We start from the raw sequence: 25,308 nt of genomic DNA, 5'->3' as shown, positions 1-25,308 counted from the left end.
GGGCTGTTTTGGTGGCAAAAGGGGGACCTACAATGAACTGTTGCATCTGGTTAATGATCCACAGGTTGCAATTTCTGTGCTTTTATTGATCTCAGTATCTGCCATTTCAGTTATTATTATGTTTATAATAAAATATCATAATGTCATCCAAAATGTAACATTATGTATGAAATAATTTAATTAAAGCACGATTTGGTCTTTCAAGCATAATCCATGTATAAATATATGATTAATTTGTTAAAATAATGTAAAAACATCAATTCAACCAGTTCAAATCTATTGGATAACAATGGTGGTCGCATGATAGGCTGGAAGTAAGCTTTTTGTGTTAAGGAATTATATTCTGTACCTTATGAAAAAACTCATGAATGTCACTGCCACCGTTCCTCGTGCTAATGATGACACTCACTGTGAATGAAAGTTGACTAATATAACTGATTGCACTTTAATCAAACCAACACTAATTATGCTATTTACCATACCACAATATGCAAAAACAACTACAGTGTATACAGTATACTATATGAATATGCAATCAATAAAAACGACTACTGTCTGCATAAATTACACATGCAGCGCAACATAAATGACTGACACTACTCAGACTTCACGTGGGCATTTTGACAAATCTAAAAAGTCAGGCTGGATTATTTTATTATTTATTTTGCTAAAGTGTGTGTGCATCAAAGAGTGAGTTTAATGTTAGTAACGGATGATTGATTAGCACTTGCAAATCAGCCCATTTTCACCAAAAACCTTTGTTTACACTCCATGCAATTACTGACACTTTTTAGCACACTATTATTTATTTCCACAATTACATTTCCAGCGCAAAATGACTTGTTGACGATACCCTGCGTAACACTCATAATCATTACATTCTAGTTTTCCCAATTCTTAAAAAGTAATGAGATAGATACAGTACAGTGTTCAACATTGATTGTACCTACCAACAGCACTTACAGCCAATGTTGCCAGTTACCAAAACATTTCCAGCACAGCTGCTCAAAACCAGCCAAAAATGCTGGGTGCATATTTGAATATTGGGGGGGGGGGGGGGGGGGTGGGGGGGGGGGGGGGGGGGTGTCCCCCTCAATATATAAACTCACCTAAAGGGTTATAAGTAACACCATACTAATACTGAGTTTGACCCCCTTTTGCCTTCAGAATTAAAAAGAATAAACAAAATATAAAATCACAATGATAAAATATTCATAAAAGCCATGTTATAAATGAATTTTTAGGTAAAATAATGAACTCATCTCTCACCTCTGCATCTCTGACATTCTGTGGTAGGCGGTTCTAGAGTCTAGGGCCTCGTATAGCATAGGCCCGGTCCCCTTTAGTTTTCAGTCTAGACTCTGGGACAGCCAGAAGTCCTTTTTCAGCTGATCTGAGAGGCCTAACAGTGCAGTATACACTCACCTAAAGGATTATTAGGAACACCATACTAATACTGTATTAATACCCCCTTTCGCCTTCAGAACTGCCTTAATTCTACGTGGCATTGATTCAACAAGGTGCTGAAAGTATTCTTTAGAAATGTTGGCCCATATTGATAGGATAGCATCTTGCAGTTGATGGAGATTTGTGGGATGCACATCCAGGGCACGAAGCTCCTGTTCCACCACATCCCAAATATGCTCTATTGGGTTGAGATCTGGTGACTGTGGGGGCCATTTCAGTACAGTGAACTCATTGTCATGTTCAAGAAACCAATTAGAAATTATTCGAGCTTTGTGAGATGGTGCATTATCCTGCTGGAAGTAGCCATCAGAGGATGGGTACATGGTGGTCATAAAGGGATGGACATGGTCAGAAACAATGCTCAGGTAGGCTGTGGCATTTAAACAATGCCCAATTGGCACTAAGGGGCCTAAAGTGTGCCAGTCTTCAACTGTCCAATTTTGGTGAGCTCGTGCAAATTGTAGCCTCTTTTTCCTATTTGTAGTGGAGATGAGTGGTACCCGGTGGGGTCTTCTGTTGTTGTAGCCCATCCGCCTCAAGCTTGTGCGTGTTGTGGCTTCACAAATGCTTTGCTGCATACCTCGGTTGTAACGAGTGGTTATGTCAGTCAAAGTTGCTCTTCTATCAGCTTGAATCAGTCGGCCCATTCTCCTCGGACCTCTAGCATCAACAAGGCATTTTCGCCCACAGGACTGCCGCATACTGGATGTTTTTCCCTTTTCACACCATTCTTTGTAAACCCTAGAAATGGTTGTGCGTGAAAATCCCAGTAACTGAGCAGATTGTGAAATACTCAGACCAGCCCGTCTGGCACCAACAACCATGCCACGCTCAAAATTGCTTAAATCACCTTTCTTTCCCATTCTGACATTCAGTTTGGAGTTCAGGAGATTGTCTTGACCAGGACCACACCCCTAAATGCATTGAAGCAACTGCCATGTGATTGGTTGATTAGATAATTGCATTAATGAGAAATTTAACAGGTGTTCCTAATAATCCTTTAGGTGAGTGTACAGCTCCGGAAACAATTAAGTGACCACTGCACCTTTTTCTACCTTTCCAAAAAAGTTGAAAAGGAAAGTTTTGAGTGAGGAACAGAAGCGTTCAATTTGCATTGATCTCTTAATTTTAACCCTTCTGTTCCTCACTCAAAACCTTCTTTTTGACTTTTTTGAAAAGGAAAGAAAACGATGCAGTGGTCTCTTAAAATCTGGAGCAGTACTGTAATTACAGCTTTGCTCAAACTTATAAGTGGCATTACTTAATAGCCTACTTATTACCCTTGTTTCAAAACAGCACTGTTCACTAGACAATCTTATGTTGCATTACGTCAGTGGAATAATATTACAATCAGGTTTAATTTAAGTGATGACGCCAACCCAGATGAATGCAGATTGCTGTTGAAACATTGGTTCATGAGTACTTATAGTTTTTCATTGCAAGTACAGTGTGAAACAATGCCCTTTTTCCCTTTCGCAGCAAATAAGTAATAACAAATGACTTATGTACGTTGTAAAGAGAATAGAGACAGACCTTACATAAGGATTGGTTATAATTCTTTTATTTTTTTTTACAATTAACATAATAAAAGCCATAAATTCAGTGGGGTAGGCCTTTCAAAATGCTTATCGTGTGCCCTGGAATGGAGACAGGGTGGTGATATGATTTATCCCCATAATGACTTAAGCAGGATGGATGATTCAAAATGCACTTTGAAGAAGTAAAAAATAATTGGTTTCTCTACCAGTGATCAATCTCTGTGATCTTGCAATGTTACGGATACCATTAGTTAACCTTGCAGTCCGTAACAGTAACTGAAAAGCCTTTCCTCATTCCAATGCATCAATCTCTCCCTTTCTTCCCTCTCCCTCAATTGGGCTCCTTGAAACAGACAGAAATTGTCTACTTGGGGGAAAGTAATTAGCTTTTTCATCGTCTAGACTGCCTAACACTGAAATGTTGAAGAGATATTCATGTCGTTGAAAATCCAATTCGCTAGGTTCTCAGAGTAAGCCTTTGCTAACCTAATCTCCAGCTAAACTGATATAGTAGTGATGGAATATTCAGCTCAGCCTGGTCGATGGGGATTCCCAACATAAGTTGCAGTTGTGAATGTAGACAATTTTAAGGAAAACAGCTGAACATAACTGCAGTACCTGTCAAAGTTTGGACACATCCATTTATTCATGTACTCATGAAAAAATGTCCACCATGACTTAAAGAATGTTGATTAAAGTTATTTAAGCGATTTGGGAAATTCAGTTTATTTTCATGGTATTGGATGTTTTTTGGACATTTGTTAATTTTATGATAATCAATAGTTGATCATGTTTTTTTGGCAGGCACCAGGACATGTTATGGCCAATAATTGAGGGGATTGATGTCTCTGGCAAAGCAGAACACCCAGAGACTGTAACATCATAAACATAGTGTTGCTCTCATCAGTCCTGGAGTTGAGATATTGTTACACTTCCTTGAAATATGGCCAGTGGCCAAATGGGCAGCTCTCCATCAAGCAAATCCTTCTGGACACAGCACACGGTACCAACTAATTAAAAAACAAATATTGACTGATAATTTCTGTAATTTTTTTTTGATGCCTGTTTCAATAGCTGATTTCTTTACATGATAATTTAGGGAATTGAGGATTTATCATCTGCCAATAGCTACTATCACTGGGGTCCATAAGCAACAATGATTTGCACAATGTTCTCAAATGGCAAAAAAATTCTTGAATATTTCATAATTACAGAAAGACATCACAAAACACTCCCACCAAGGCATTCTCAAAGATTATGGAGCCCACTCTGCTCCTGGAAATGTTCAATGCTTTAGCAATGTTTTTATAACCATCCCCAGATCTACCACAAGTTGACTCCAATCAAGTTTTCATCTCAATGATGCATCTGAGAATGCATCATCATACCGAATGCATCCAAGCAAAATGTTATCATGGCAAAGGATCGGAATGCTTTATCATTATGATATATTGTGTTTGGAAATATATTTTTGGTTACAGTGCTAATTGTTGTTGGAATATGATTCTGGCAGATCATTTTTTGGTATCATTATTCTAAGAGCTATAAGAAGTGCAGCGGAAGTAGGGCTAAACGATTGATCAAAATCTTATTCAAATTGCAATTTGAACATGTGCGATTTCTAAACCACAGAAAGCTGCAATTTTGGCTTTTGATAAAAAAAATTCAATGCCAAGATAAACTCTTGCCTCCACGCCAAAAGAGGCTCAAAATTTGGTTTTGAGAAAACATGATTCAAAGAAACATGGGAAGAAATTGTAATTGTAAGAAGAAGTGAATACGAAAATCCATTTAATGATTTTAGCATACACTTTTTCCATGCTTGAATCTCTTTTTTTCATTCGATTGAATTTAGTTTATTCATACTTGGAAATATTTCAGTTACGTTTTTGTTTTCTTAGGGTCAGTCGTGGTGTGGTGGCCCAGTGGTCTGTATATGCATAGTCTACTCTTATCTAGTAGATGAAAGTGAACTAATTCAAGGGAAGATGTATTATAGTAATTCTAGGAATTAGACTACAAAATGCTACTTAAAGTGAGGCTGTGGAATCTAAAGGATGTTGGGAGTGCAGAAAGTGATGAGTTAAGCAAATAGCTTAAAGCAGGTTAGCTTAGCTAACTAGCTTTTCTAGACTACTCCATCCAATAAACACAGTGTTATGTGTTGATACATTTTGGCTTCTAGTTCTATACCATACCATACCATCTTCTTCCGCTTATCCGGGGCCGGGTCGCGGGGGCAGCAGTCTAAGCAGGGATGCCCAGACTTCCCTCTCCCCAGACACTTCCTCTAACTCTTCCGGGGGGACACCGAGGCGTTCCCAGGCCAGCCGGGAGACATAGTCCCTCCAGCGTGTCTTAGGTCTTCCCCGGGGTCTCCTCCCGGTGGGACGGGACCGGAACACCTTCCCAGGAAGGCGTTCCGGAGGCATCCGAAAAAGATGCCCAAGCCACCTCAGCTGACCCCTCTCGATGTGGAGGAGCAGCGGCTCTACTCTGAGCTCCTCCCGGGTGACCGAGCTTCTCACCCTATCTCTAAGGGATCGCCCGGCCACCCTGCGGAGAAAGCTCATTTCGGCCGCATGTATCCGGGATCTTGTCCTTTCGGTCATGACCCAAAGCTCATGACCATAGGTGAGAGTAGGAACGTAGATTGACTGGTAAATCGAGAGCTTCGCCTTGCGGCTCAACTCTTTCTTCACCACAACAGACCGATACATCGACTGCATTACTGCAGAAGCTGCACCGATCCGTCTGTCAATCTCCCGTTCCATCCTTCCCTCACTCGTGAACAAGACCCCTAGATACTTAAACTCCTCCACTTGAGGCAGGCACTCTCCACCAACCTGAAGTGGGCAAGCCACCCTTTTCCGACTGAGGACCATGGCCTCGGATTTGGAGGTACTGATTTTCATCCCCACCACTTCACACTCGGCTGCAAACCGTCCCAGCGCATGCTGAAGGTCCTGGTTAGAAGGGGCCAACACGACAACATCATCTGCAAAGAGCATAGACGAAATTGTGTGGTCCCCAAACCTGACACCCTCCGGCCCCTGGCTGCGCCTAGAAATTCTGTCCATAAAAATTACGAACAGAACCGGTGACAAAGGGCAGCCCTGCCGGAGTCCAACATGCACTGGGAACAAGTCTGACTTACTGCCGGCAATGCGGACCAAGCTCCTGCTTCGGTTGTACAGGGACCTGACAGCCTTTAGCAAAGGACCCAGGACCCCATATTCCCGAAGCACTCTCCACAGCATGCTGCGAGGGACACAGTCGAATGCCTTCTCCAAATCCACAAAACACATGTGGATTGGTTGGACAAACTCCCATGAACCCTCCAGCACCCCGTAGAGGGTATAGAGCTGGTCCAGTGTTCCACGGCCCGGATGAAAACCACACTGTTCCTCCTGAATCCGAGGTTCTACTATCGGCCGTATTCTCCTCTCCAGAACCCTGGCATAGACTTTCCCGGGGAGGCTGAGAAGTCTGATCCCCCTATAGTTGGAACACACCCTCTGGTCCCCCTTCTTAAAAAGAGGGACCACCACCCCGGTCTGCCATCCCAGAGGCACTGTCCCCGACCACCACGCGATGTTGCACAGGCGTGTCAACCAAGACAGCCCCACAACATCCAGAGACTTGAGGTACTCAGGGCGGATCTCATCCACCCCCGGTGCCTTGCCACCGAGGAGTTTCTTGACCACCTCAGTGACTTCAGCCCGGGTGATGGACGAGTCCACCTCTGAGCCCTCATCCTCTGCTTCCTCAATGGAAGAAGTGACAGCGGGATTGAGGAGATCCTCGAAGTACTCCTTCCACCGCCCGACGACATCCCCAGTTGAGGTCAACAGCTTCCCACCTCTACTGTAAACAGCGTTGGTAGGGCACTGTTTCCCTCTCCTGAGGCGCCGGATGGTTTGCCAGAATCTTTTCGAGGCCAGCCGATAGTCCTTCTCCATGGCCTCACCGAACTCCTCCCAGGCCCGAGTTTTTGCCTCCACAACCACCCGGGCTGCAGCCCGCTTGGCCTGTCGGTACCCGTCAGCTGCGTCAGGAGTCCCACAAGCCAACCAGGCCTGATAGGACTCCTTCTTCAGCTTGACGGCATCTCTTACTTCCGGTGTCCACCACCGGGTTCGGGGATTGCCGCCTCGACAGGCACCGGAGACCTTACGGCCACAGCTCCGAGCGGCCGCTTCGACAATGGCGGTGGAGAACATGGTCCACTCGGACTCAATATCTCCAGCCTCCCTCGGGATCCAGTCGAAGCTCTGCCGGAGGTGGGAGTTAAAGATCTCTCTGACAGGAGACTCGGCCAGACGTTCCCAGCAGACCCTTACAGTACGCTTGGGCCTGCATAGTCGGTCCAGCTTCCTCCCCCGCCATCGGATCCAACTCACCACCAGGTGGTGATCAGTTGACAGCTCCGAGTGTCCAAGACATACGACCGCAGGTCAGATGAGACGACAACAAAGTCGATCATCGACCTGCGGCCTAGGTTGTCCTGGGGCCACGTGCACTGATGGACACCCTTATGCTTGAACATGGTGTTCGTTATGGACAAACTGTGACTAGCACAGAAGTCCAATAACTGAACACCACTCGGGTTCAGATCAGGGGGGCCGTTCCTCCCAATCACGCCCCTCCAGGTGTCACTGTCGTTGCCCACGTGGGCGTTGAAGTCCCCCAGTAGAACAAAAGAGTCCCCAGTCGGAGCACTTTCCAGCACCCCTCCCAGAGACTCCAAGAAGGTCGGGTACTCTGCACTGCCGTTCAGCCCATAGGCACAAACAACAGTGAGAGACCTATCCCCGACCCGTAGGCGCACAGAAACGACCCTCTCGTTCACGGGGGTAAACTCCAACACATGGCGGCAGAGCTGGGGAGCTATAAGCAAACCCACACTAGCCCGCCGCCTCTCACCATGGCCAACTCTAGAGTGGTGAAGAGTCCATCCTCTCTCAAGGAGTGTGGTTCCAGAGCCCAAGCCGTGCGTAGAGGTGATCCCGACTACCTCTAATCGGAACCTCTCAACCTCACGCGCTAACTCAGGCTCCTTCCCCGCCAGCGAGGTGACATTCCACGTCCCTAGAGCTAGTTTCCGTGTCCAGAGATCGGGTTGTCTAGGCCCCTGCCTTCGACTGCCGCCCGATCCTCTTCGCACCGGCCCCTTATGGTCCCTCCTGTGGGTGGTGAGCCCACAGGAGGGCGGCCCCACGTCGCCCGTTCGGGCTGAGCCCGGCCGGGCCCCATGGGGGAAGGCCCGGCCACCAGGCGCTCGCATACGAGCCCCAACCCCGGGCCTGGCTCCAGGGTGGGGCCCCGGCTGCGCCATACCGGGCGACGTCACGTTACTCATAATTTTATTCATCATTAAGGGGGGTTTGAACCGCACTTAGTCTGACCCGTCGCCTAAGACCTGTTTGCCTTGGGAGACCCTACCAGGGGCATATAGCCCCAGACAACATAGCTCCTAGGGTCACTCGGGTACTCAAACCCCTCCACCACGTTAAGGTGGCAGTTCTTGGAGGGGGCTTCTAGTTCTGTAGCAGAATTTTGCTATGAGTGTACCAAACATGCCCCTCTCTTTCCTCACACAAAAGGCTGTTGAGCCGATGTTGGATTAGAATGACACCCACTCCTTTGCACGATATGTAGTAGCGCCCATGTTTTTCCCAATAAAACATATATTGCAGGTATCTGAAAACTATTAAAATAATAAAAAATACTATTCAGATAAAGTAATGTCCAATGCACATCCCTACTTAACAATTCCTGTACCATACTATTTTCATCCTAATTAAACTGGACAGTAGCTATTTTTCACTGTACACCTGCTTCTTTGTACATTCCTAAACCTATACAAGTACATGTATACTACATTTAGTTTTTTATTAGTACAATGAGCAGTTTAAGTACCTGTATTTGGGAGTAACAGAAATATTATTGTCAAAAGTTGACACAATGTATTTATAGGAGGCAAGGAAATTACCATTGCTGACTTGGTTGAATAAGAAAATGGTCCATCTTCCTACTTGCTAAGGCCTAGTTTGTCTCTGACCAAATCCTGAGCATCTTTTTCCAAAGCAGCCTGTCTTGAGTAGAACTGAAAGCTCACTGGTGGACTCCCAGTCTTCTGATTGAGCTCATCCACTTGCAGCAGTGGCATGGCTGTGACTCAGGTAGGTCTGTCCCCCAAGACTTCTGAAGAAGACTGCTGTCCTTTCTTCAAAGGGACAGTTAGTTGCCTTACAGTTTTCTTCACAAAAACAGTGACTACATTGGTGAGTCGCCTCTAGCTCCTTCCTGCAAGATTCAGACATGCAGGCCATTAACCTGTCATTTAAATCTTCATCAATGTTAGAACATCTGTATGTTGCTGTAGAAGTACTGGCACTGATGGTATGAGTGCTGTCGTCTCCTCACCAATGGACCATTTTGCTGCTGTGATAGGTGTGTCCTTGGATGCCTCAGGGCCAATAGCCTGAAGGATATCTGTGTCACTTTTGGTTGTCCTTTGAACCTTTTTTCATGGATTTGTGTTACTACTATTTTTTCATTTGTGCTTCCCTTGTGGGTTCTGTGTCCTCTGAAAGAAAGAATACAGTCAGGGGCTGCAAAGCCAAGTTAAGTTTATCTCTAAGGTTTCACTGAGGAAAGAAGCTCTTCGATATTGGACATATTTTCTTGGTTGAACTGGTGGCTAGAATTTCCTGCTTGAATATGAATGCCATCCTTTCTAAACAAACTGTGGACATGGTCCTCCAAGTAGCTGTTCCACAGAATTGCTATGAGGTCATCCAACTGTACGATGTTGTTTTGAAAGGTAACAAATTTATTACTTTCATTTTAAAAACCTGCCACCATCAACAGAGTTGTCACATTGAACAAATGCTAGAAGGTCCAGCCATTTGTCAGATTTCCCGGATCCTCCAAAATTAACTAATCTGTGTTTTTTTATTATCAAGTTAGATAAGGTAAAAACCTTCATCAAAATTTGGTAAGATTAAATAGGTATATTTTGTTTTTTGGCTTAGTGATATGGGAGCAACCCAAGCTTTTATGTAGTCAGGGAGCTGTGAAAAGTATTAGAATCAGGCAATTTTACAATGGAATAAAAATAAATCTACAATTCTATAACTAAACAAAAACAGAGTTTTCAGCTAAAAGTGGAACTTAAATGAAATGTTGAAATCTGAAGGCAGCCAAATACACTGTGTTTTTAGTGAACTGAAATAAAAATTCTCTCCCATGTGATATTCCTTCACTCCAAATCTATCAATATCAGTCAATATGAGCAATTTTGAATGATTTCAATACTGTAGTAGCCTATAATCAATGCTGAAAATATATATTTGAGTAATGTTCAACTCATAAAGCTGAACTCAAACATTTGCACTTAATATGACTTACAGGTTTCTGTTAAGGGAACTCAATTTCAGTTATTATGACTTAAAGTTTCGAGTTTTAAAACCACTGGAATAAGTTCACAGAACTTTAAAAAAATAAGTACACAACCACACCATTTTATGTTAATAAAACTCAATGTTTATTAATTTATGTTGTCATTGTTTTATTATATTGAGTTTGTTTACTTAAAAACATGTGACTCAAAACTTTAAATTTTTGAGGCAACTGATTACATAAATTACCTTGAGTTTAACAAACTTAATATTTCTAAAAGTCATGAATGTCTGCTATTGAACAGTATTTTCTTGCCTGCTTGATTTTAGTACACTGCAATGTTAAAATGAAATAGAAAAATTAATAAACATTTATAAAATAAATAGTAATTTAATAATAATAACAAAATATTTTTTAAGAAGAAACTCTAAATTCTAATTCTAGCCTTCCAAATGTGCTCCTGGTCACTTAAGGTCGCCCAATATGGCGCAGCCTGGGCCCCACCCTGGTGCCAGGCCCGGGGTTGGGGCTCAGACGTGAGCGCCTGGTGGCTGGGCCTTTCCCCATGGGGCCCGGCCGGGCTCAGCCCGAAGGAGCGAAGTGGGGCCACCTTCCCGTGGGCTCACCACCCAGAGGAGGGACCATGAGGGGCCGGTGCGGAGAGGATCGGGCGGCAGTCGAAGGCGGGGGCCTAGACAACCCGATCCCTGGACACGGAAACTAGCTCTAGGGACGTGGAATGTCACCTCGCTGGCGGGGAAGGAGCCTGAGATCGTGCGTGAGGTTGAGAGGTTCCAACTAGCGGTGGTCGGGATCACCTCTACGCACGGCTTGGGCTCTGGAACCACACTCCTTGAGAGAGGATGGACTCTTCACCACTCTGGAGTTGCCCATGGTGAGAGGCGGTGGGCTGGTGTGGGTTTGCTTATAGCACATGTGTTTTGTGGATTTGGAGAAGGCATTCAACTGTGTCACTCACGGCATCCTGTGGAGAGTGCTTCGGGAATATGGGGTCCTGGGTCCTTTGCTAAGGGCTGTCAGGTCCCTGTACGACCGAAGCAGGAGCTTGGTCCGCATTGCCGTCAGTAAGTCAGACTTTTTCCCAGTGCATGTTGGACTCCGGCAGGGCTGCCCTTTGTCGCCGGTTCTGTTCGTAATTTTTATGGACAGAATTTCTAGGAGCAGCCAGGGGCCGGAGGGTGTCAGGTTTGGGGACCACACTATTTCGTCTCTGCTCTTTGCGGATGATGTTGTCTTGTTGGCCCCTTCAAGCCAGGACCTTCAGCATGCACTGGGACGGTTTGCAGCGAGTGTGAAGCGGTGGGGATGAGAATCAGTACCTCCACATCCGAGGCCATGGTCCTCAGTCGGTAAAGGGTGGCTTGCCCACTTCAGGTTGGTGGAGAGTGCTTGCCTCAAGTCGAAGAGTTTAAGTATTTAGGGGTCTTGTTCACGAGTGAGGGAAGGATGGAATGGGAGATTGACAGACGGATCGGTGCAGCTTCTGCAGTAATGCAGTCGATATATCGGTCTGTCGTGGTGAAGAAAGAGTTGAGCCGCAAGGTGAAGCTCTCGATTTACCTGTCAATCTACGTTCCTACTCTCACCTATGGTCATGAGCTTTGGGTCATGACCGAAAGGACAAGATCCCGGATACAGGCGGCCGAAATGAGCTTTCTCCGCAGGGTGGCTGGGCAATCCCTTAGAGATAGGGTGAGAAGCTCGGTCACCCGGGAGGAGCTCAGAGTAGAGTCGCTGCTCCTCCACATCGAGAGGGGTCAGCTGAGGTGGCTTGGGCATCTGTTTCGGATGCCTCCGGAACGCCCTCCTGGGAAGGTGTTCCGGACCCATCCCACCGTCTCCCGGCTATGTCTATGGGAGACTATGTCTCCTGGCTGGCCTGGGAACACCTTTGTGTCCCCCCGGAAGAGCTGGAGGAAGTGTCTGGGGAGAGGGAAGTCTCGGCATACCTGCTTAGTCAGGAAAATAATCGGAGTAATCAAAAAAAATAATAAATAATATAAAATAACATATTTGAATTTAAATTAAAAAACACTGTGCTTTTGGCTTCCTGGCTAATTCCTGAGTAAGACAACAAGGCATTTGGATGAAATTACAAAAATTCTTAAGACCTTAAGAACATTTTCATTTAAAACTCTAAAATGTAAATGTCATACATTAACCAGTATCAAATGCACAGTGAAATGTGGGTCATCCTGCCCAGCCCACAATGGTTGAGAAAAACATTAAAACATACAAACCATTAGCGTTACTTTTGCATCATATTAATGAGAACAAAGGCATATTGTGTAGTTTGGGCTGAACACCTGCAAAGTAGTGCAGTAACTCTTTGAGGCACTATTTAGACAAAAGGACATAACTTTCAAATAGCCTTTTATAATGCTTTAGCCTTCTTTCAGATGAGTTTCTACATCATGTCATTCTTGAGATTCTGCAACCTGGGTGACAGTTTACCACTTTCTAGACCAAGTTAAATATTTTGAGTGAATTCAAAAGTGTTTATCAGTGCTTTGGGATAGCTGAGGTGTAGTGCATAGATCAGTCTAAAGATTACCAGGAAGGCATCGCCAAGTCTGGGGAGGCTGACCATGGCACCACTTTCAACAACAAGAGATTCTCACAGGGTGGTAGTGAACTGGACTTGTGTCATGGTCACTGATGACAGTAAGGAGGCCCACTGCAACACCATCAAGCTCTGGCTCATCAGTCTCGTCCTGAATGAATAAAAAAGAGATACTAATCAAATTAACACATGGAACAGAACAAATGACATAATTTATCTTTCTTTAATCAAGTCCCATTTAAATCAAATACCTCTTTAACAAGGGAGACCAGAGGCCTGTACTACTAATCAAGATCAACATGCCGTGGATTTCTTTCAGTTACCCTGCTTCACTAACCCTAACAACTGCGATCCCGCATAAACTGTGTCACGAAGGTGGCTAACAATTAGTTCAGTCAACCCAGGGTTTCCCAATCCAGCAGCGCGCACGTTCACATAAGAGGCGGTGTTTGCACAGCAAGACCAATCGCAAAACATCTACCATAGCCGCATATCTTATATAAGAGCAAACTACACTCACCTAAAGGATTATTAGGAACACCATACTAATACCATACACCATACTGACCCCCTTTCGCCTTCAGAACTGCCTTAATTCTACATGGCATTGATTCAACAAGGTGCTGAAAGCATTCTTTAGAAAAGTTGGCCCATATTGATAGGATAGCATCTTGCAGTTGATGGAGATTTGTGGGATGCACATCCAGGGCACAAAGCTCCCGTTCCTCCCCACATCCCAAATATGCTCTATTGGGTTGAGATATGGTGACTGTGGGGGCCATTTCAGTACAGTGAACTCATTGTCATGTTCAAGAAACCAATTAGAAATTATTCGAGCTTTGTGACATGGTGCATTATCCTGCTGGAAGTAGCCATCAGAGGATGGGTACATGGTGGTCATAAAGGGATGGACATGGTCAGAAACAATGCTCAGGTAGGCCGTGGCATTTAAACTATGCCCAATTGGCACTAAAGGGCCTAAAGTGTGCCAAGAAAACATCCCCCACACAATTACACCACCACCACCAGCCTGCACAGTGGTAACAAGGCATGATGGATCCATGTTCTCATTCTGTTTACGCCAAAATCTGACTCTACCATCTGAATGTCTCAACAGAAATCGAGACTCATCAGACCAGGCAACATTCTTCCAGTCTTCAACTGTCCAATTTTGGTGAGCTTGTGCAAATTGTAGCCTCTTTTTCCTATTTGTAGTGGAGATGAGTGGGACCCGGGGGGGTCTTCTGCTGTTGTAGCCCCAAGGTTGTGCGTGTTGTGGCTTCACAAATGCTTTGCTGCATACCTTGGTTGTAACAAGTGGTAATTTCAGTCAAAGTTGCTCTTCTATCAGCTTGAATCAGTCGGCCCATTCTCCTCGGACCTCTAGCATCAACAAGGCATTCTTTGTAAACCCTAGAAATGGTTGTGCGTAAAAATCCCAGTAACTGAGCAGATTGTGAGATAATCAGACCGGCCCATCTGGCACCAACAACCATGCCATGCTCAAAATTGCTTAAATCACTTGTCTTTCCCATTCTGACATTCAGTTTGGAGTTCAAGAGATTGTCTTGACCAGGACCACACCCCTAAATGCATTGAAGCAACTGGCATGTGATTGGTTGATTAGATAATTGCATTAATGAGAAACAGGTGTTCCTAATAATCCTTTAGGTGAGTGTATAACTCTACATTATAATGAAGAACACAGACACGGTTTTACAGGCAAAATGCAGTAGTCGCTGCTTCCTAAAACAGGAAGGAAAGCTGGCAAAAAATTAGCTGGCTCTGTAGATGCGTAAATCACAACGCTTATCAATATCACTTCCCCATCAGTCAGGCACAAGATCTGACCATAATTATGCTTGTGCTTTCCATAAACTGTCGTTGCTTTAGCCTATTGTATTATCAGTTGCAACCCTGGCAGTGGTAAGCGATCATGAGAGCAGATAAAATATATAAAAACATAATTCAAACCGATGTGTGCATTGGCAACAGATAGCAATGAGTCGGCGGACCGGAGGCGGTCCTCCAAAGACAGTAGAAGCGTCAGAATGTCTAAATCGCAAACACGTTTGCCAGCTTTCCGCCGGCGGCAGACGCTTTTTAAAAGCGGCAGTCGCACTCCTACCGCCTGTGTTCTGCGGCCGGCCCGTGGTCCAACCGCCTTTCCACCGCCATTATTCAAAAGGTTTTCGAGCGATCTGCCGCTTTTATATATATATATATATATATATATATATATATTTAATATTTATAGCATGCAGTTTATCGAGAATAATGATTGATCAAACCAGACAAATTTCCATTTGGTGTTTTAATTCCACATTTCAAAGTACAGTAACTGTCATTCAAACAAGATGTGTCAGATCACTGAAATAAATAATAGGCAGAAAAAAATAAACATAAATACACACAGAACATGCAGGTTTCCAATAAAATGTTGGTTAAAAAAAAAAAAAAAGAACAGCCATACAAGCAAATTACAACACAAACACAATCATTGTTAATAATATAGAGGTCAGCTCTGGGATGAAAATAATTACCAGTAAACATAACAAGTAATGAGGATATTTGGTACCAAAGAATGTGCAGGATACCAAATAAAACGAGGTAGAACATCACATTTTCAAGCCATTGAGTAAAGCTCTAGAGTAGAATATTCCATTATAATGGCATTGCTGACCTGGAGCACAATATTTACACCATGCTGCATTAAGATGTGTCTCTTGTATCTGTGATAAACAAAACTTGATATACATATATAAAAATACAGAGGTAAAAACAGTAGTAGAACAGACCATTATAACTGCAATGCTGACCTGTGGCACAAGGATTTACAAGCTATATTTAACAATAGAATAACAGTTAAGCACTGTGATGGAATGAAAAATGCTGATGTTAAAAACAGAGTAAGTAGAATATTTGGTACCAGGTACTGTGCAATATCAAGTATCAGAGGTACGAAATAGTATTTCCAAGCTATTATTAATTGAATAACAGTTAAGCATAGTGATGAAATGAAAGTAGAATGTTGGTACTAGTTAAGGCGCAATATCAAGTAACAGGTATGAAATAGGATTTACAAACTATAATAGAATCGTTAAGATGGAATGAAATAAGCCAATACTAAAGTTAATACAAAAAAAACAGGGTGGGTTTGGTGAGTGTAGTCTGGCACTTCTGGCTTCTTGATGTTACTGACTGCAGGATAAAGAAAGTGTTCCAGTTCAGGGATGCTGGGGTGTCAGTAGTCAGCCTAGGTTTAAGGGGTTGGCTGTGGGTCCTTCTCAGCTGGGCGGCTTTTTCCTCCTTCACAGTCTGATGCTCCTTTCAGGTAACGTGTAACGTTAACCTGGACCGCCTCATCAGTGGCATCCTGGGTTGCCGGGTTCTTCCGGAGGGCCCCTGTAGAAAATACAGATCTGTCATTACATTTGAATGGCATAAGGCAGAAGGGCATCTACTTAAAAAAATTACTTTGAACAATGGTCTTCAGGAACAGGTCTCTAAAACAGGTTTTATCCCCTATACCAGTCCAGGTTGTATTAACGGCAAGGTTATTAGAGAAAATACTCTGAAGCATTCTCCACTGTTGTGTTCAGGTCCCTCCCACATTTGATAGCCAAAAACCGAAGCTGAAAATCCAAAAATGTGTTAAATTACATTTCTCGCAAGCTTCTCATACATAAATATAAAATGTGACAGGCTGTGGATTTAGACTGTAGAATATACTGTGTACAAACTTAATTTGACTTTTTAGATTACCCTACTGCCTTATAAACGAAAGCAACACACTTACAAATCGTTCCTGGAGCTCTTTATCCTCCCTCAAAATGCTGTCAAGAAACACCAAATATTCCTGGGTGTCTAGGGGGAGTAACATCCCCTGGCAGGGATAGCTCTCCAACAGACACATTGGCACTGAAATGTTGCAGCATAGTGTCCTTTTTGTTTTCCATGCTACGCACAACATCGCCAAACTCTCCAAGACGTCGCAGCACTAGGGTCTGATCTGCACCTACAGGGGTTCCCAGAATAAAAGAATAAAGTAGTCAGTCCTGGTCCCTCAATTACTAAACAATGACATTTATACCTAGGTCTAATACACGTACATGTGGACCCAGTGGGAATTAAATCAACAACCACAGGTGTTGTTTGCAAGTTGTACCTGATTGCCCAGTGCGAGCAAACATCTTCAGCATTGTCCCAAATAGCTTCACCTGCTCTTGAAGCGAGCCGCTGTCACCCGAAGCTACAAAATGAAAGGCATATGGTCATTCTGAACCTACATTACACACAAAAAAGTAAAATTAAAGAAAGAGTGCATGTTCTCACCTGCTCGTGCATGGCTCCCCTCCCTCAGGGCATGGCTCCCCTCCCTCAGGGCATGGCTCCCCTCCCTCAGGGCATGGCTCCCCTCCCTCAGGGCATGGCTCCCCTCCCTCAGGGCATGGCTCCCCTCCCTCAGGGCATGGCTCCCCTCCCTCAGGGCATGGCTCCCCTCCCTCAGGGCATGGCTCCCCTCCCTCAGGGCATGGCTCCCCTCCCTCAGGGCTTGGTTCTCCTCCCTCAGGGCTTGGTTCTCCTCCCTCAGGGCTTGGTTCTCCTCCCTCAGGGCTTGGTTCTCCTCCCTCAGGGCTTGGTTCTCCTCCCTCAGGGCTTGGTTCTCCTCCCTCAGGGCTTGGTTCTCGTTCTGGAAAACTAAAGGCACTATTTTCAAAACTGTTAAAAAACTGGACATTAGGACATAGGCCTAGAATATACCTTCATTGCTGAAAACTTCATGCTGTACATGCGATGCCAGGGGAGTCCAAGGGCCAATAACGGAGCGATGACTTTCTCCTATTGATAATCATTGACGTAAAAATATGTTTGAAGTTATTGCATACATGTAATGAATTGGACTTAAATGTAACAGTTTAGCGCAACGTATTACATACCTCCAGCCTTTTCACCCATTTGCTGCCAGGGTACATTTTCTGCTGGGGGTGTAAAGTTTAGTACTTGACGAACTGGGGGAAAAAACATAACAGCTTTAATTTCACTGCAGAGATTGCATATTCAGTAATGAAACAATAATTGAACTGTGCAAAGCTAATGATATGTACAACACACCTCCACACCTTTTATCCAGAAAGTCAAGTGCCCTAAAGAAAAACAGATTATGGATAAAAGGATTCCTAATCTTAAATAGAAGCAATAGTTTTCCAAGACAAAAAACATCACAAATAACATCACTTACTTGTACTCAAACTCTTGGCTCTGAAGTGGAGTCTGGATTACTGGGGAGAAACCTGGTTCTGAGAAAGAGGGAACAGAAATTTGAAAATCTAACAAAGTGTACAGTTTAGTTACAGGATCACAAATTAAGCATCACAGCAATACATTTTACATACCAACTCTGAAGTCTACAGATGGCTCAACATTTTCCTGGTTTTCTGGAATCAATGCAACTTCTGTAGAATGTAGTGATTCAAGTGAATGTCCTGTTTGTCCCTCTCAACTCTTTTCATTATTATTTTCCTTTTGGCCCAGTAACTAAACATTGTGACTAAGAATGTATTTACCTTTAAAACCAAAACGATTGACCAACAGTAGGTCTCTTGGGTGAAGATAATCGGTTATGCTCTGGCCAAGGTATCTGCAACAAAACCGGATTGTTAACGTTAGGAATATACAGTAGCTATGCTGTGGGGGGGAAACATTATCAGCCAAATGTGGAACAGTGAAATTGTTAAAAATAAAATGTATTCATTGGGTGTTGTGATTCAAGTGAACACAGAATGTTCCTCAAACATAAAACGTACAGCAGTTCAGAGAATTAGAAATCACAATCGCCTTAAATCCAGTACAGTAGCAACACAGCACAAAACATGCTAGCCACAGTGTGTACTGTAACAAAGGCAAAACAGCATGTGCTAGCTAACACTTACTCTAGCTACTGGACTAGCAGCATACTTGTTCAGGCAAACAAAATAATTTAAACAACATATATACATCATTATTTTTGTAAGAAAGACTAAGTTTAAATTTTAGTGTTTTCTAGATGTAAAGCTTTTGCTACCTATTATAGCTCGTTAAAATTCAACATGTACTAACAACATTGCGTTAACAAGGCTACTTTAGCTAGTTAGGCCAGAACAAAGATGACTACACATTTTAAATATATAAACTAAAAACAATGTCAACATAATATTGCGTTACACAAAAAGGAAACATGTACTTACTTAAACGATGGTAGTCGATGACTTTGCTAGCTAGCAGACTGTAACTCGCGATTGAGCGACGAACTGATGCGAATGTGTCCAAACCAACATGGCCGGTCGATTTTGAGAGTAGCCTATTTAAAAGCTTCTTGCCGCCGAAGGACCGCGGTCCTTTAGACCCAGGCAACCGCCAGAGAAAATGAAGCAGTCAAAAAATCTCGCAAGAAATGGGAGTGACGTATTCGGCGGCAAACGTTTCATCCCCGCCAGCAGGACGCACCTATAGCCGACAGCTAAGGGCCGGCGGCAAAAAGAAGCCTTGCGGATATTTTTTGCTATCTGGGACACGGCTCAAACAGCCGACAAATAGTCTACACGTAATTCCCTCCGCTGAAAATCTATAACTTTCATAAAAATACCCATCAGGAAATGTTAATGGGGTTATCGCTCTCTAAATGTTTTAAACTTTTCTGAGCGCGCCTCTCTCTCTGTGCACCGAGCTTCACCTGATCTTCTAAGAACGGTGACGCCGTTATCAATTGAGTATTGTTTGGTCTGTAGGAGGTGCTTTTACACTGATTGATCTCAAATCTCCAACATAACTTGCTCCCGACCAGGTGTTCAGCATAAGTTACCACAGCGTTTGAACCCGGTAACAACTGATCCACCGTCGTGATACACAAAACCCTGAGTTGAACCTGAAGTTACCTCGTTAACGCCAAATGTTGCTTCATAGTACAGGTCTCATTGTAAGAGGTGAAAAACATAAGATCCATGTTCCGACAAATGAGTACTCAGTGCATTAAGTGTCTGAAATGTACAAATGCAATCAGTGTAGAGGCATGGAAGAGAACTTATTCTGGAATTGTGGCTGTGCTGCAGTCTGTAGTGTCTAAATAACTGTATTCTGGAGGTGAAAGAAGCTATGCACAACCTACACTTCCAGATCATTTTAGAACCAGAAACCCAAAAGACAAAGAAAAAAAATGACAAAGTTCAGACCAACATCTAAAACTTTTAAAACAGAATTGCTTATACTCACTACTTTATATAACTACAACTCAATTACTATTAGCTTACCAAAACATGATCATGGACTACACATTAACAGAGCTTTAAAATGACAAACATTTTTTTATTACATAATACACTTTTCCTCAAAACAATTTGTTTTATATAACGTCTATAGATGGAAAATAGCATAAGAAAACTTGTTCGTTTTTAACATGTTTTTATGAAGAATTCACATTCATTGGATTACCTGGTATCTTTATCACATCTCCAGTTATCTTCCTTAACTCTGTCTTAACTTCTTGAAACTGGAACACAGAGATGCAAAGGCATAAACTGATCTGAAACTGAACAATTATGAACTTTTTATTTGATCCCCTAAGTGTCAAGCTACTAAAGCCATCAAGCAAAAATAACATAACTGTAAAGAAAAGCAGCAGCACTTGAATTTTACTGCATGGTTAATCAACAATAATGCAATTTCTACAAACTAAAGCCTTACTGGTAAGGGTTTTTAATGTATTAATCTTTGTTATGAAAAGCAGCCTGCCTCCAGTTTGTTTTAGAACCGACACAGCACAAGTGGAATTTGGCGGGAACGGGCAGTTGACTCGTGTTTTATTAACAGCAATCTCCGTGTCTCAGTCTGCTCACACAGAACTTAAAACGAGCGTCGCTAGTAGCTACAGAGAACGTGGAATTGCAGTGTAGAACTCAGTTTGAGCTTAAAGAGGCCCTATTATGCTCATTCACGCTCTTTTAATATGATATTGGACCTTAGCGGTGCACTATGGAAAGTTTCCATCAACAAAAAACTCTGAACTATGGCATATACTAACGAATAATTTTCGAACACCACCTTTAAGCGAGGAATGAGCGTGTGATTGCTAGATTAATCTGTCGTCAAACTCTTCAGTGAGTCTGGTAGTGGTAGGTTGCTAGTTGTGCTGCTGGAGTGTGTAACATTAGTGGTTGCGCTAAGTGACTATAGCCCTTTAGCAGCTAGCTAACCTATATCTGACTTAACATCACAAAGTTGCCAATGCACTACAACACTCCCGTGAGAAGCCAGTGAAGGGCGGGGGCTCGGAGAAGGTCTACGCTCACTGAGACAAACACATCAACGAATGTATAAAAGAAGTAAAGTGAATATTAAACTTACATTAAGTCCAGTGATGCTGACTGTTGCTGCGTAGGTAGAAACTTTCTGCGCCTTCTGTTGCTTCCCGCCTTCTGCGACCGATTACAAACTGTTCTTCTTCTGTTTTTTTCCAAACAGTGGTAAGGAATCAGTGGGAGGTTGCTCTGAATACAAAAATATCCCTGTAGCTGCTCAACACTTAAGTTAAAAATAGGCTGCATTAAACTGATGACATTAAAAATACAAAAAAATAAATAAAATGAATACATTTTGTCTTCCACTTATGTCTAATGCATTTCAGACCATTTTCCCAAATCAAATTGTTACTGTTTTAATAGGCTATGATTTCAATTTTTTTGTTATGATCGATTTTACTTATTTGGTGAAGCTCTTTGAGATTTTATTGTACTTAGCATGTGCTATATAAATTACTTTTCTTTTTTAAATCATCCCTTTTTGAAACAATAGAAATAACAGGACTTTATAATTCTTAGCATGTAATTACTTAATTCTATTAAGTTGTACTTAAGTTATGTTTTTAAGTTCTGCTTACTTAAAAAAATAGTTCCATTTAATCAAAATGTATTAGTTATAGTTACTCAAAAAGGAAGAACATGTTACACCAACTTGACCTAATTAAGTTAGTAGAACTTTATCTAAAACTTTGAGTATACACTACTTAATCTATTTAATTAGTTTGAATGTTTGGGTTTACAGTGTACTTAAACCTCATTACTTCTATGTTAGACTGTTAGGAGTGTACTAGAGAGAACCGCAAAAGTGGCTTTAAATAATTATTTTACTTGACATAATGTGGCAGTAACATTTGAGTAACAGTCACATTATTTAACCATTTAACAAGCCTGCTTTTACACCCTCACTAGACTGGACACATTGATTGTTCTGGCATTGAAAAATAGATGTATTATAACTGTGAACCAATTAATCGTGCCTGTGATAGATTGCAGTATTGTGGATTATTGTTCTGATTAGAAAGTTCAGGCTTCAACATTTGATTAGCTTTACAGGTTGGATATAATGTATTTCTTAATATCCATATCATGCACTCATTCTTACCATTGATCAATTTTGGTTATGTCGGGGTGAATAGAGAAATGTGTAAATGCTTCTTCTCATGCAGAGAGTGGGTTTCTGAGTTTATTGTGCAACTACACCGAATCACATCTGCTTGGGAGCGCTACCGGCTAGCTTGCCCTGAATTGTCAGAAGAGATTGTTGTGTTGTTGCACTGAAGGGGTAATCTGTTACCTGTGAGGATGGTGTGATTGGCCGTAAGAGACGGGTATAATTTAATTAATTGAGGCACAGAGCAGATCTACTGACATCATACTGGTCGGGGTATCAACATTGATTTCCATAATGAGCCAACAAACCTCCTTACTGTTTTCTGCTGAGAAAAACAATTATTAATTTCTACTAGTGTGGAAGTGGGACTTGCTTCTAATTGATGACATGTTTTTCCCATGAATGTGACAGCCATAGTATACTAGTAAAGCACCCACATTCAAAGATTATTATATTAAAGAATCCTAAATAATCTTTTTACATCAACTATGTATCCTCAAGGGTCAAATGTGTGGACAGTTTAATGTAATATCAGTCATTCCGTTAGTGAAGTTCTAGTGGCTATGTGGTCATTACATCCTTATCCAGTGACACATTCATCTCAATCAAGTGACAGTCTATGCTCTATTGAATTCCTAGACAGAAATAGACTGGGACTTTCTCACATAATGGCACACAAGGAAGACATCAGTGAAAGCATTATGATTAACATGACAGAAATGGGAGGGCGAGTCCTGGATTGATGTTGCACACATTGTATTTTTCATTAGCGTGTACTGAACCATAGGCTTTGGAATTATTCGAACAGGGAAGATCATCAGTCAGAGAACATACTTATCTCAGGCTATCTTTTCTTCCATGCGGTGTGCTTTTCCCAAGGCCAGTAAATCAACACTATTAATCAACACTTATCATTTCAAAGGATTAAGCCAATATGAAGTTACACTGCAAGCATGCAGTTACAATACTATTTGAATTATGGGCAAATAACATGTTAATACGATTTTAAGCTATAATATAGCTTCTTAAATGTTTTTGGTAGGTGAAAGAGAGACAAACTTACAGCTCCGTAAAAAAATGTAGAACACTGCACCTTTATCTTTCCATTCCAAAAACGTTGAAAAGGAAGGTTTTGAGTGAGAAACAGAAGGGTTCAAATTAAGAGACCACTGCAAACAGAACACTTTTGTTCCTTACACAATACTTTCCTTTTCAACTTTTTTGGAATGGAAAGAAAAAGTTGTAGTTGTCTCTTAATTCTTTCCAGAGTTGTATAGATGAGCTGAACCTCCAGAAACAATGCTCTCCAGAGGTATTGTCCCTCTCAGTAAAGATTAGTAAAATAGTATAACGCCATTTCAAAAAAGTTGGGGCACTGTGTAAAATGCAAAGAAAAAAAGAATGCAATGATATGCAAATCATGTAAATCCTATATTCAGTACAAAATATTGCCAAGACTACATAAATGTTGAAACTGAGAAATTGTATTTTTTCTTGGAAAATGAAAAATGTTTGATGCCAGCAACATGTTTCAAAAAAGCTGTGACAGAGGCATCAAAAGACTGTAAACATTGTGTAATGCTAAAAACTAAACCAGATGGAATATCACAGAACTAATTAGTCAATTGGCAACAGGTCAGTAAAATGATTGGGTATTAAAAGATCATCCCAGAGAGGATGGGTCTGTCAGAAGTGAGGATGGGGAGGGTTTCACCACTCTGTGAAAGACTGCGCAAAAAATTGTGGCAAATAGTATAAACCTATGCAATCAGAATCTCTATGTCCAATGGCAGGTGCTAATCATTCTTAATGGGTGATACCCGCAGAAAAAAGATTATGCTCCTTGTGTTTGAATGCAATTTAACTTAACAATGAAAATGAAACCATGTAATGTTGATGGCATATTTGTCATCCTTTATACCTCTAAACCTAGTATAGCAATCATATTCGTGCAATTCCTTTTATATGAGGAGAGAACCAAAATATGAAACATATATGTCTGAATTATTACATTACATTTTTTTATAGAATTATGAAGAGGATCCAGCTTCCGGTGTAATTACTCAAAGGTATTACAGTAATTCATTATTATTAAAACAAAAATAAAAACTGTAACGAGGACGCGCGTGGAGAACGCGCGCCATCCCCCCCGACGTGGTATTCGGCGTGCGTCATCACCGGCATTCTAGTCACGCCGCTCCTTCTCCCACGGCACTGTCATGTCTTGTTATTGCACACACCTGGTGTCCATTCCCTCATTAGGTTGCCTATATTAGTTCCTGTGATTCTGGGTGTCTTTGTGTGGTATTGTGTGGTATGTCTTTCATATGTGGAGATAGGCACGTTTGTTCGAGCATTTGTGCACCGTGTTATAGCGTGCCTTTGATTTTGATCATTCAAGAATACAAGTTTCACCTCCCTGCGTTTGGCTCAAAGTTTTTCTACACACTCCACTACACCTGTGTCATGACAAAAACAAATACCCTTGACTCTCTCATAACTCTTTGATATTAGGTTAGCTATATGCAAATCGTTTTACCTGTATTGGGCCTAGTTATAAAAAATTCAAGTGGATTTTCCTTTCAATAATAATATAATAATATATATAATATATACACTCACCTAAAGGATTATTAGGAACACCTGTTAAATTTCTCATTAATGCAATTATCTAATCAACCTGTCACGGTTGTGGGATGAAGAGGACACAGGCGCAGAGTAGAGGTAGGTAAGGTAATCCATTTAATACAAAATAAAGAATGCAGGACTCCAACAAAACAAAAAGCAGCAACCAGTGACGTGGGTATTCCTTACACAGGATAAACAAAACCAAAATGAACCACGCCTTGGGGCCTACAAACTAAACTT

At 42.2% G+C, this 25,308-nt stretch overlaps 1 long non-coding RNA gene across 1 annotated transcript; it reads right to left on the bottom strand.

Moving 5' to 3' along the window:
• Positions 1-16,290: 16,290 nt before the first annotated feature.
• On the bottom strand, positions 16,291-17,372 carry LOC117595625. The gene is made up of 4 exons (XR_004576879.1): positions 17,332-17,372; positions 17,165-17,248; positions 16,796-17,014; positions 16,291-16,401 (listed from the first exon to the last, which is right to left on the bottom strand). It is a non-coding gene; the product is annotated as an uncharacterized LOC117595625 (long non-coding RNA).
• Positions 17,373-25,308: the final 7,936 nt, after the last annotated feature.

This window comes from Esox lucius, chromosome 15 (assembly GCF_011004845.1).
Source record: "Esox lucius isolate fEsoLuc1 chromosome 15, fEsoLuc1.pri, whole genome shotgun sequence".
NCBI lineage: Eukaryota > Metazoa > Chordata > Actinopteri > Esociformes > Esocidae > Esox > Esox lucius.
Note: the sequence above shows the minus strand (reverse complement) of the source record. Positions and strands in the feature narration are given on the sequence as shown.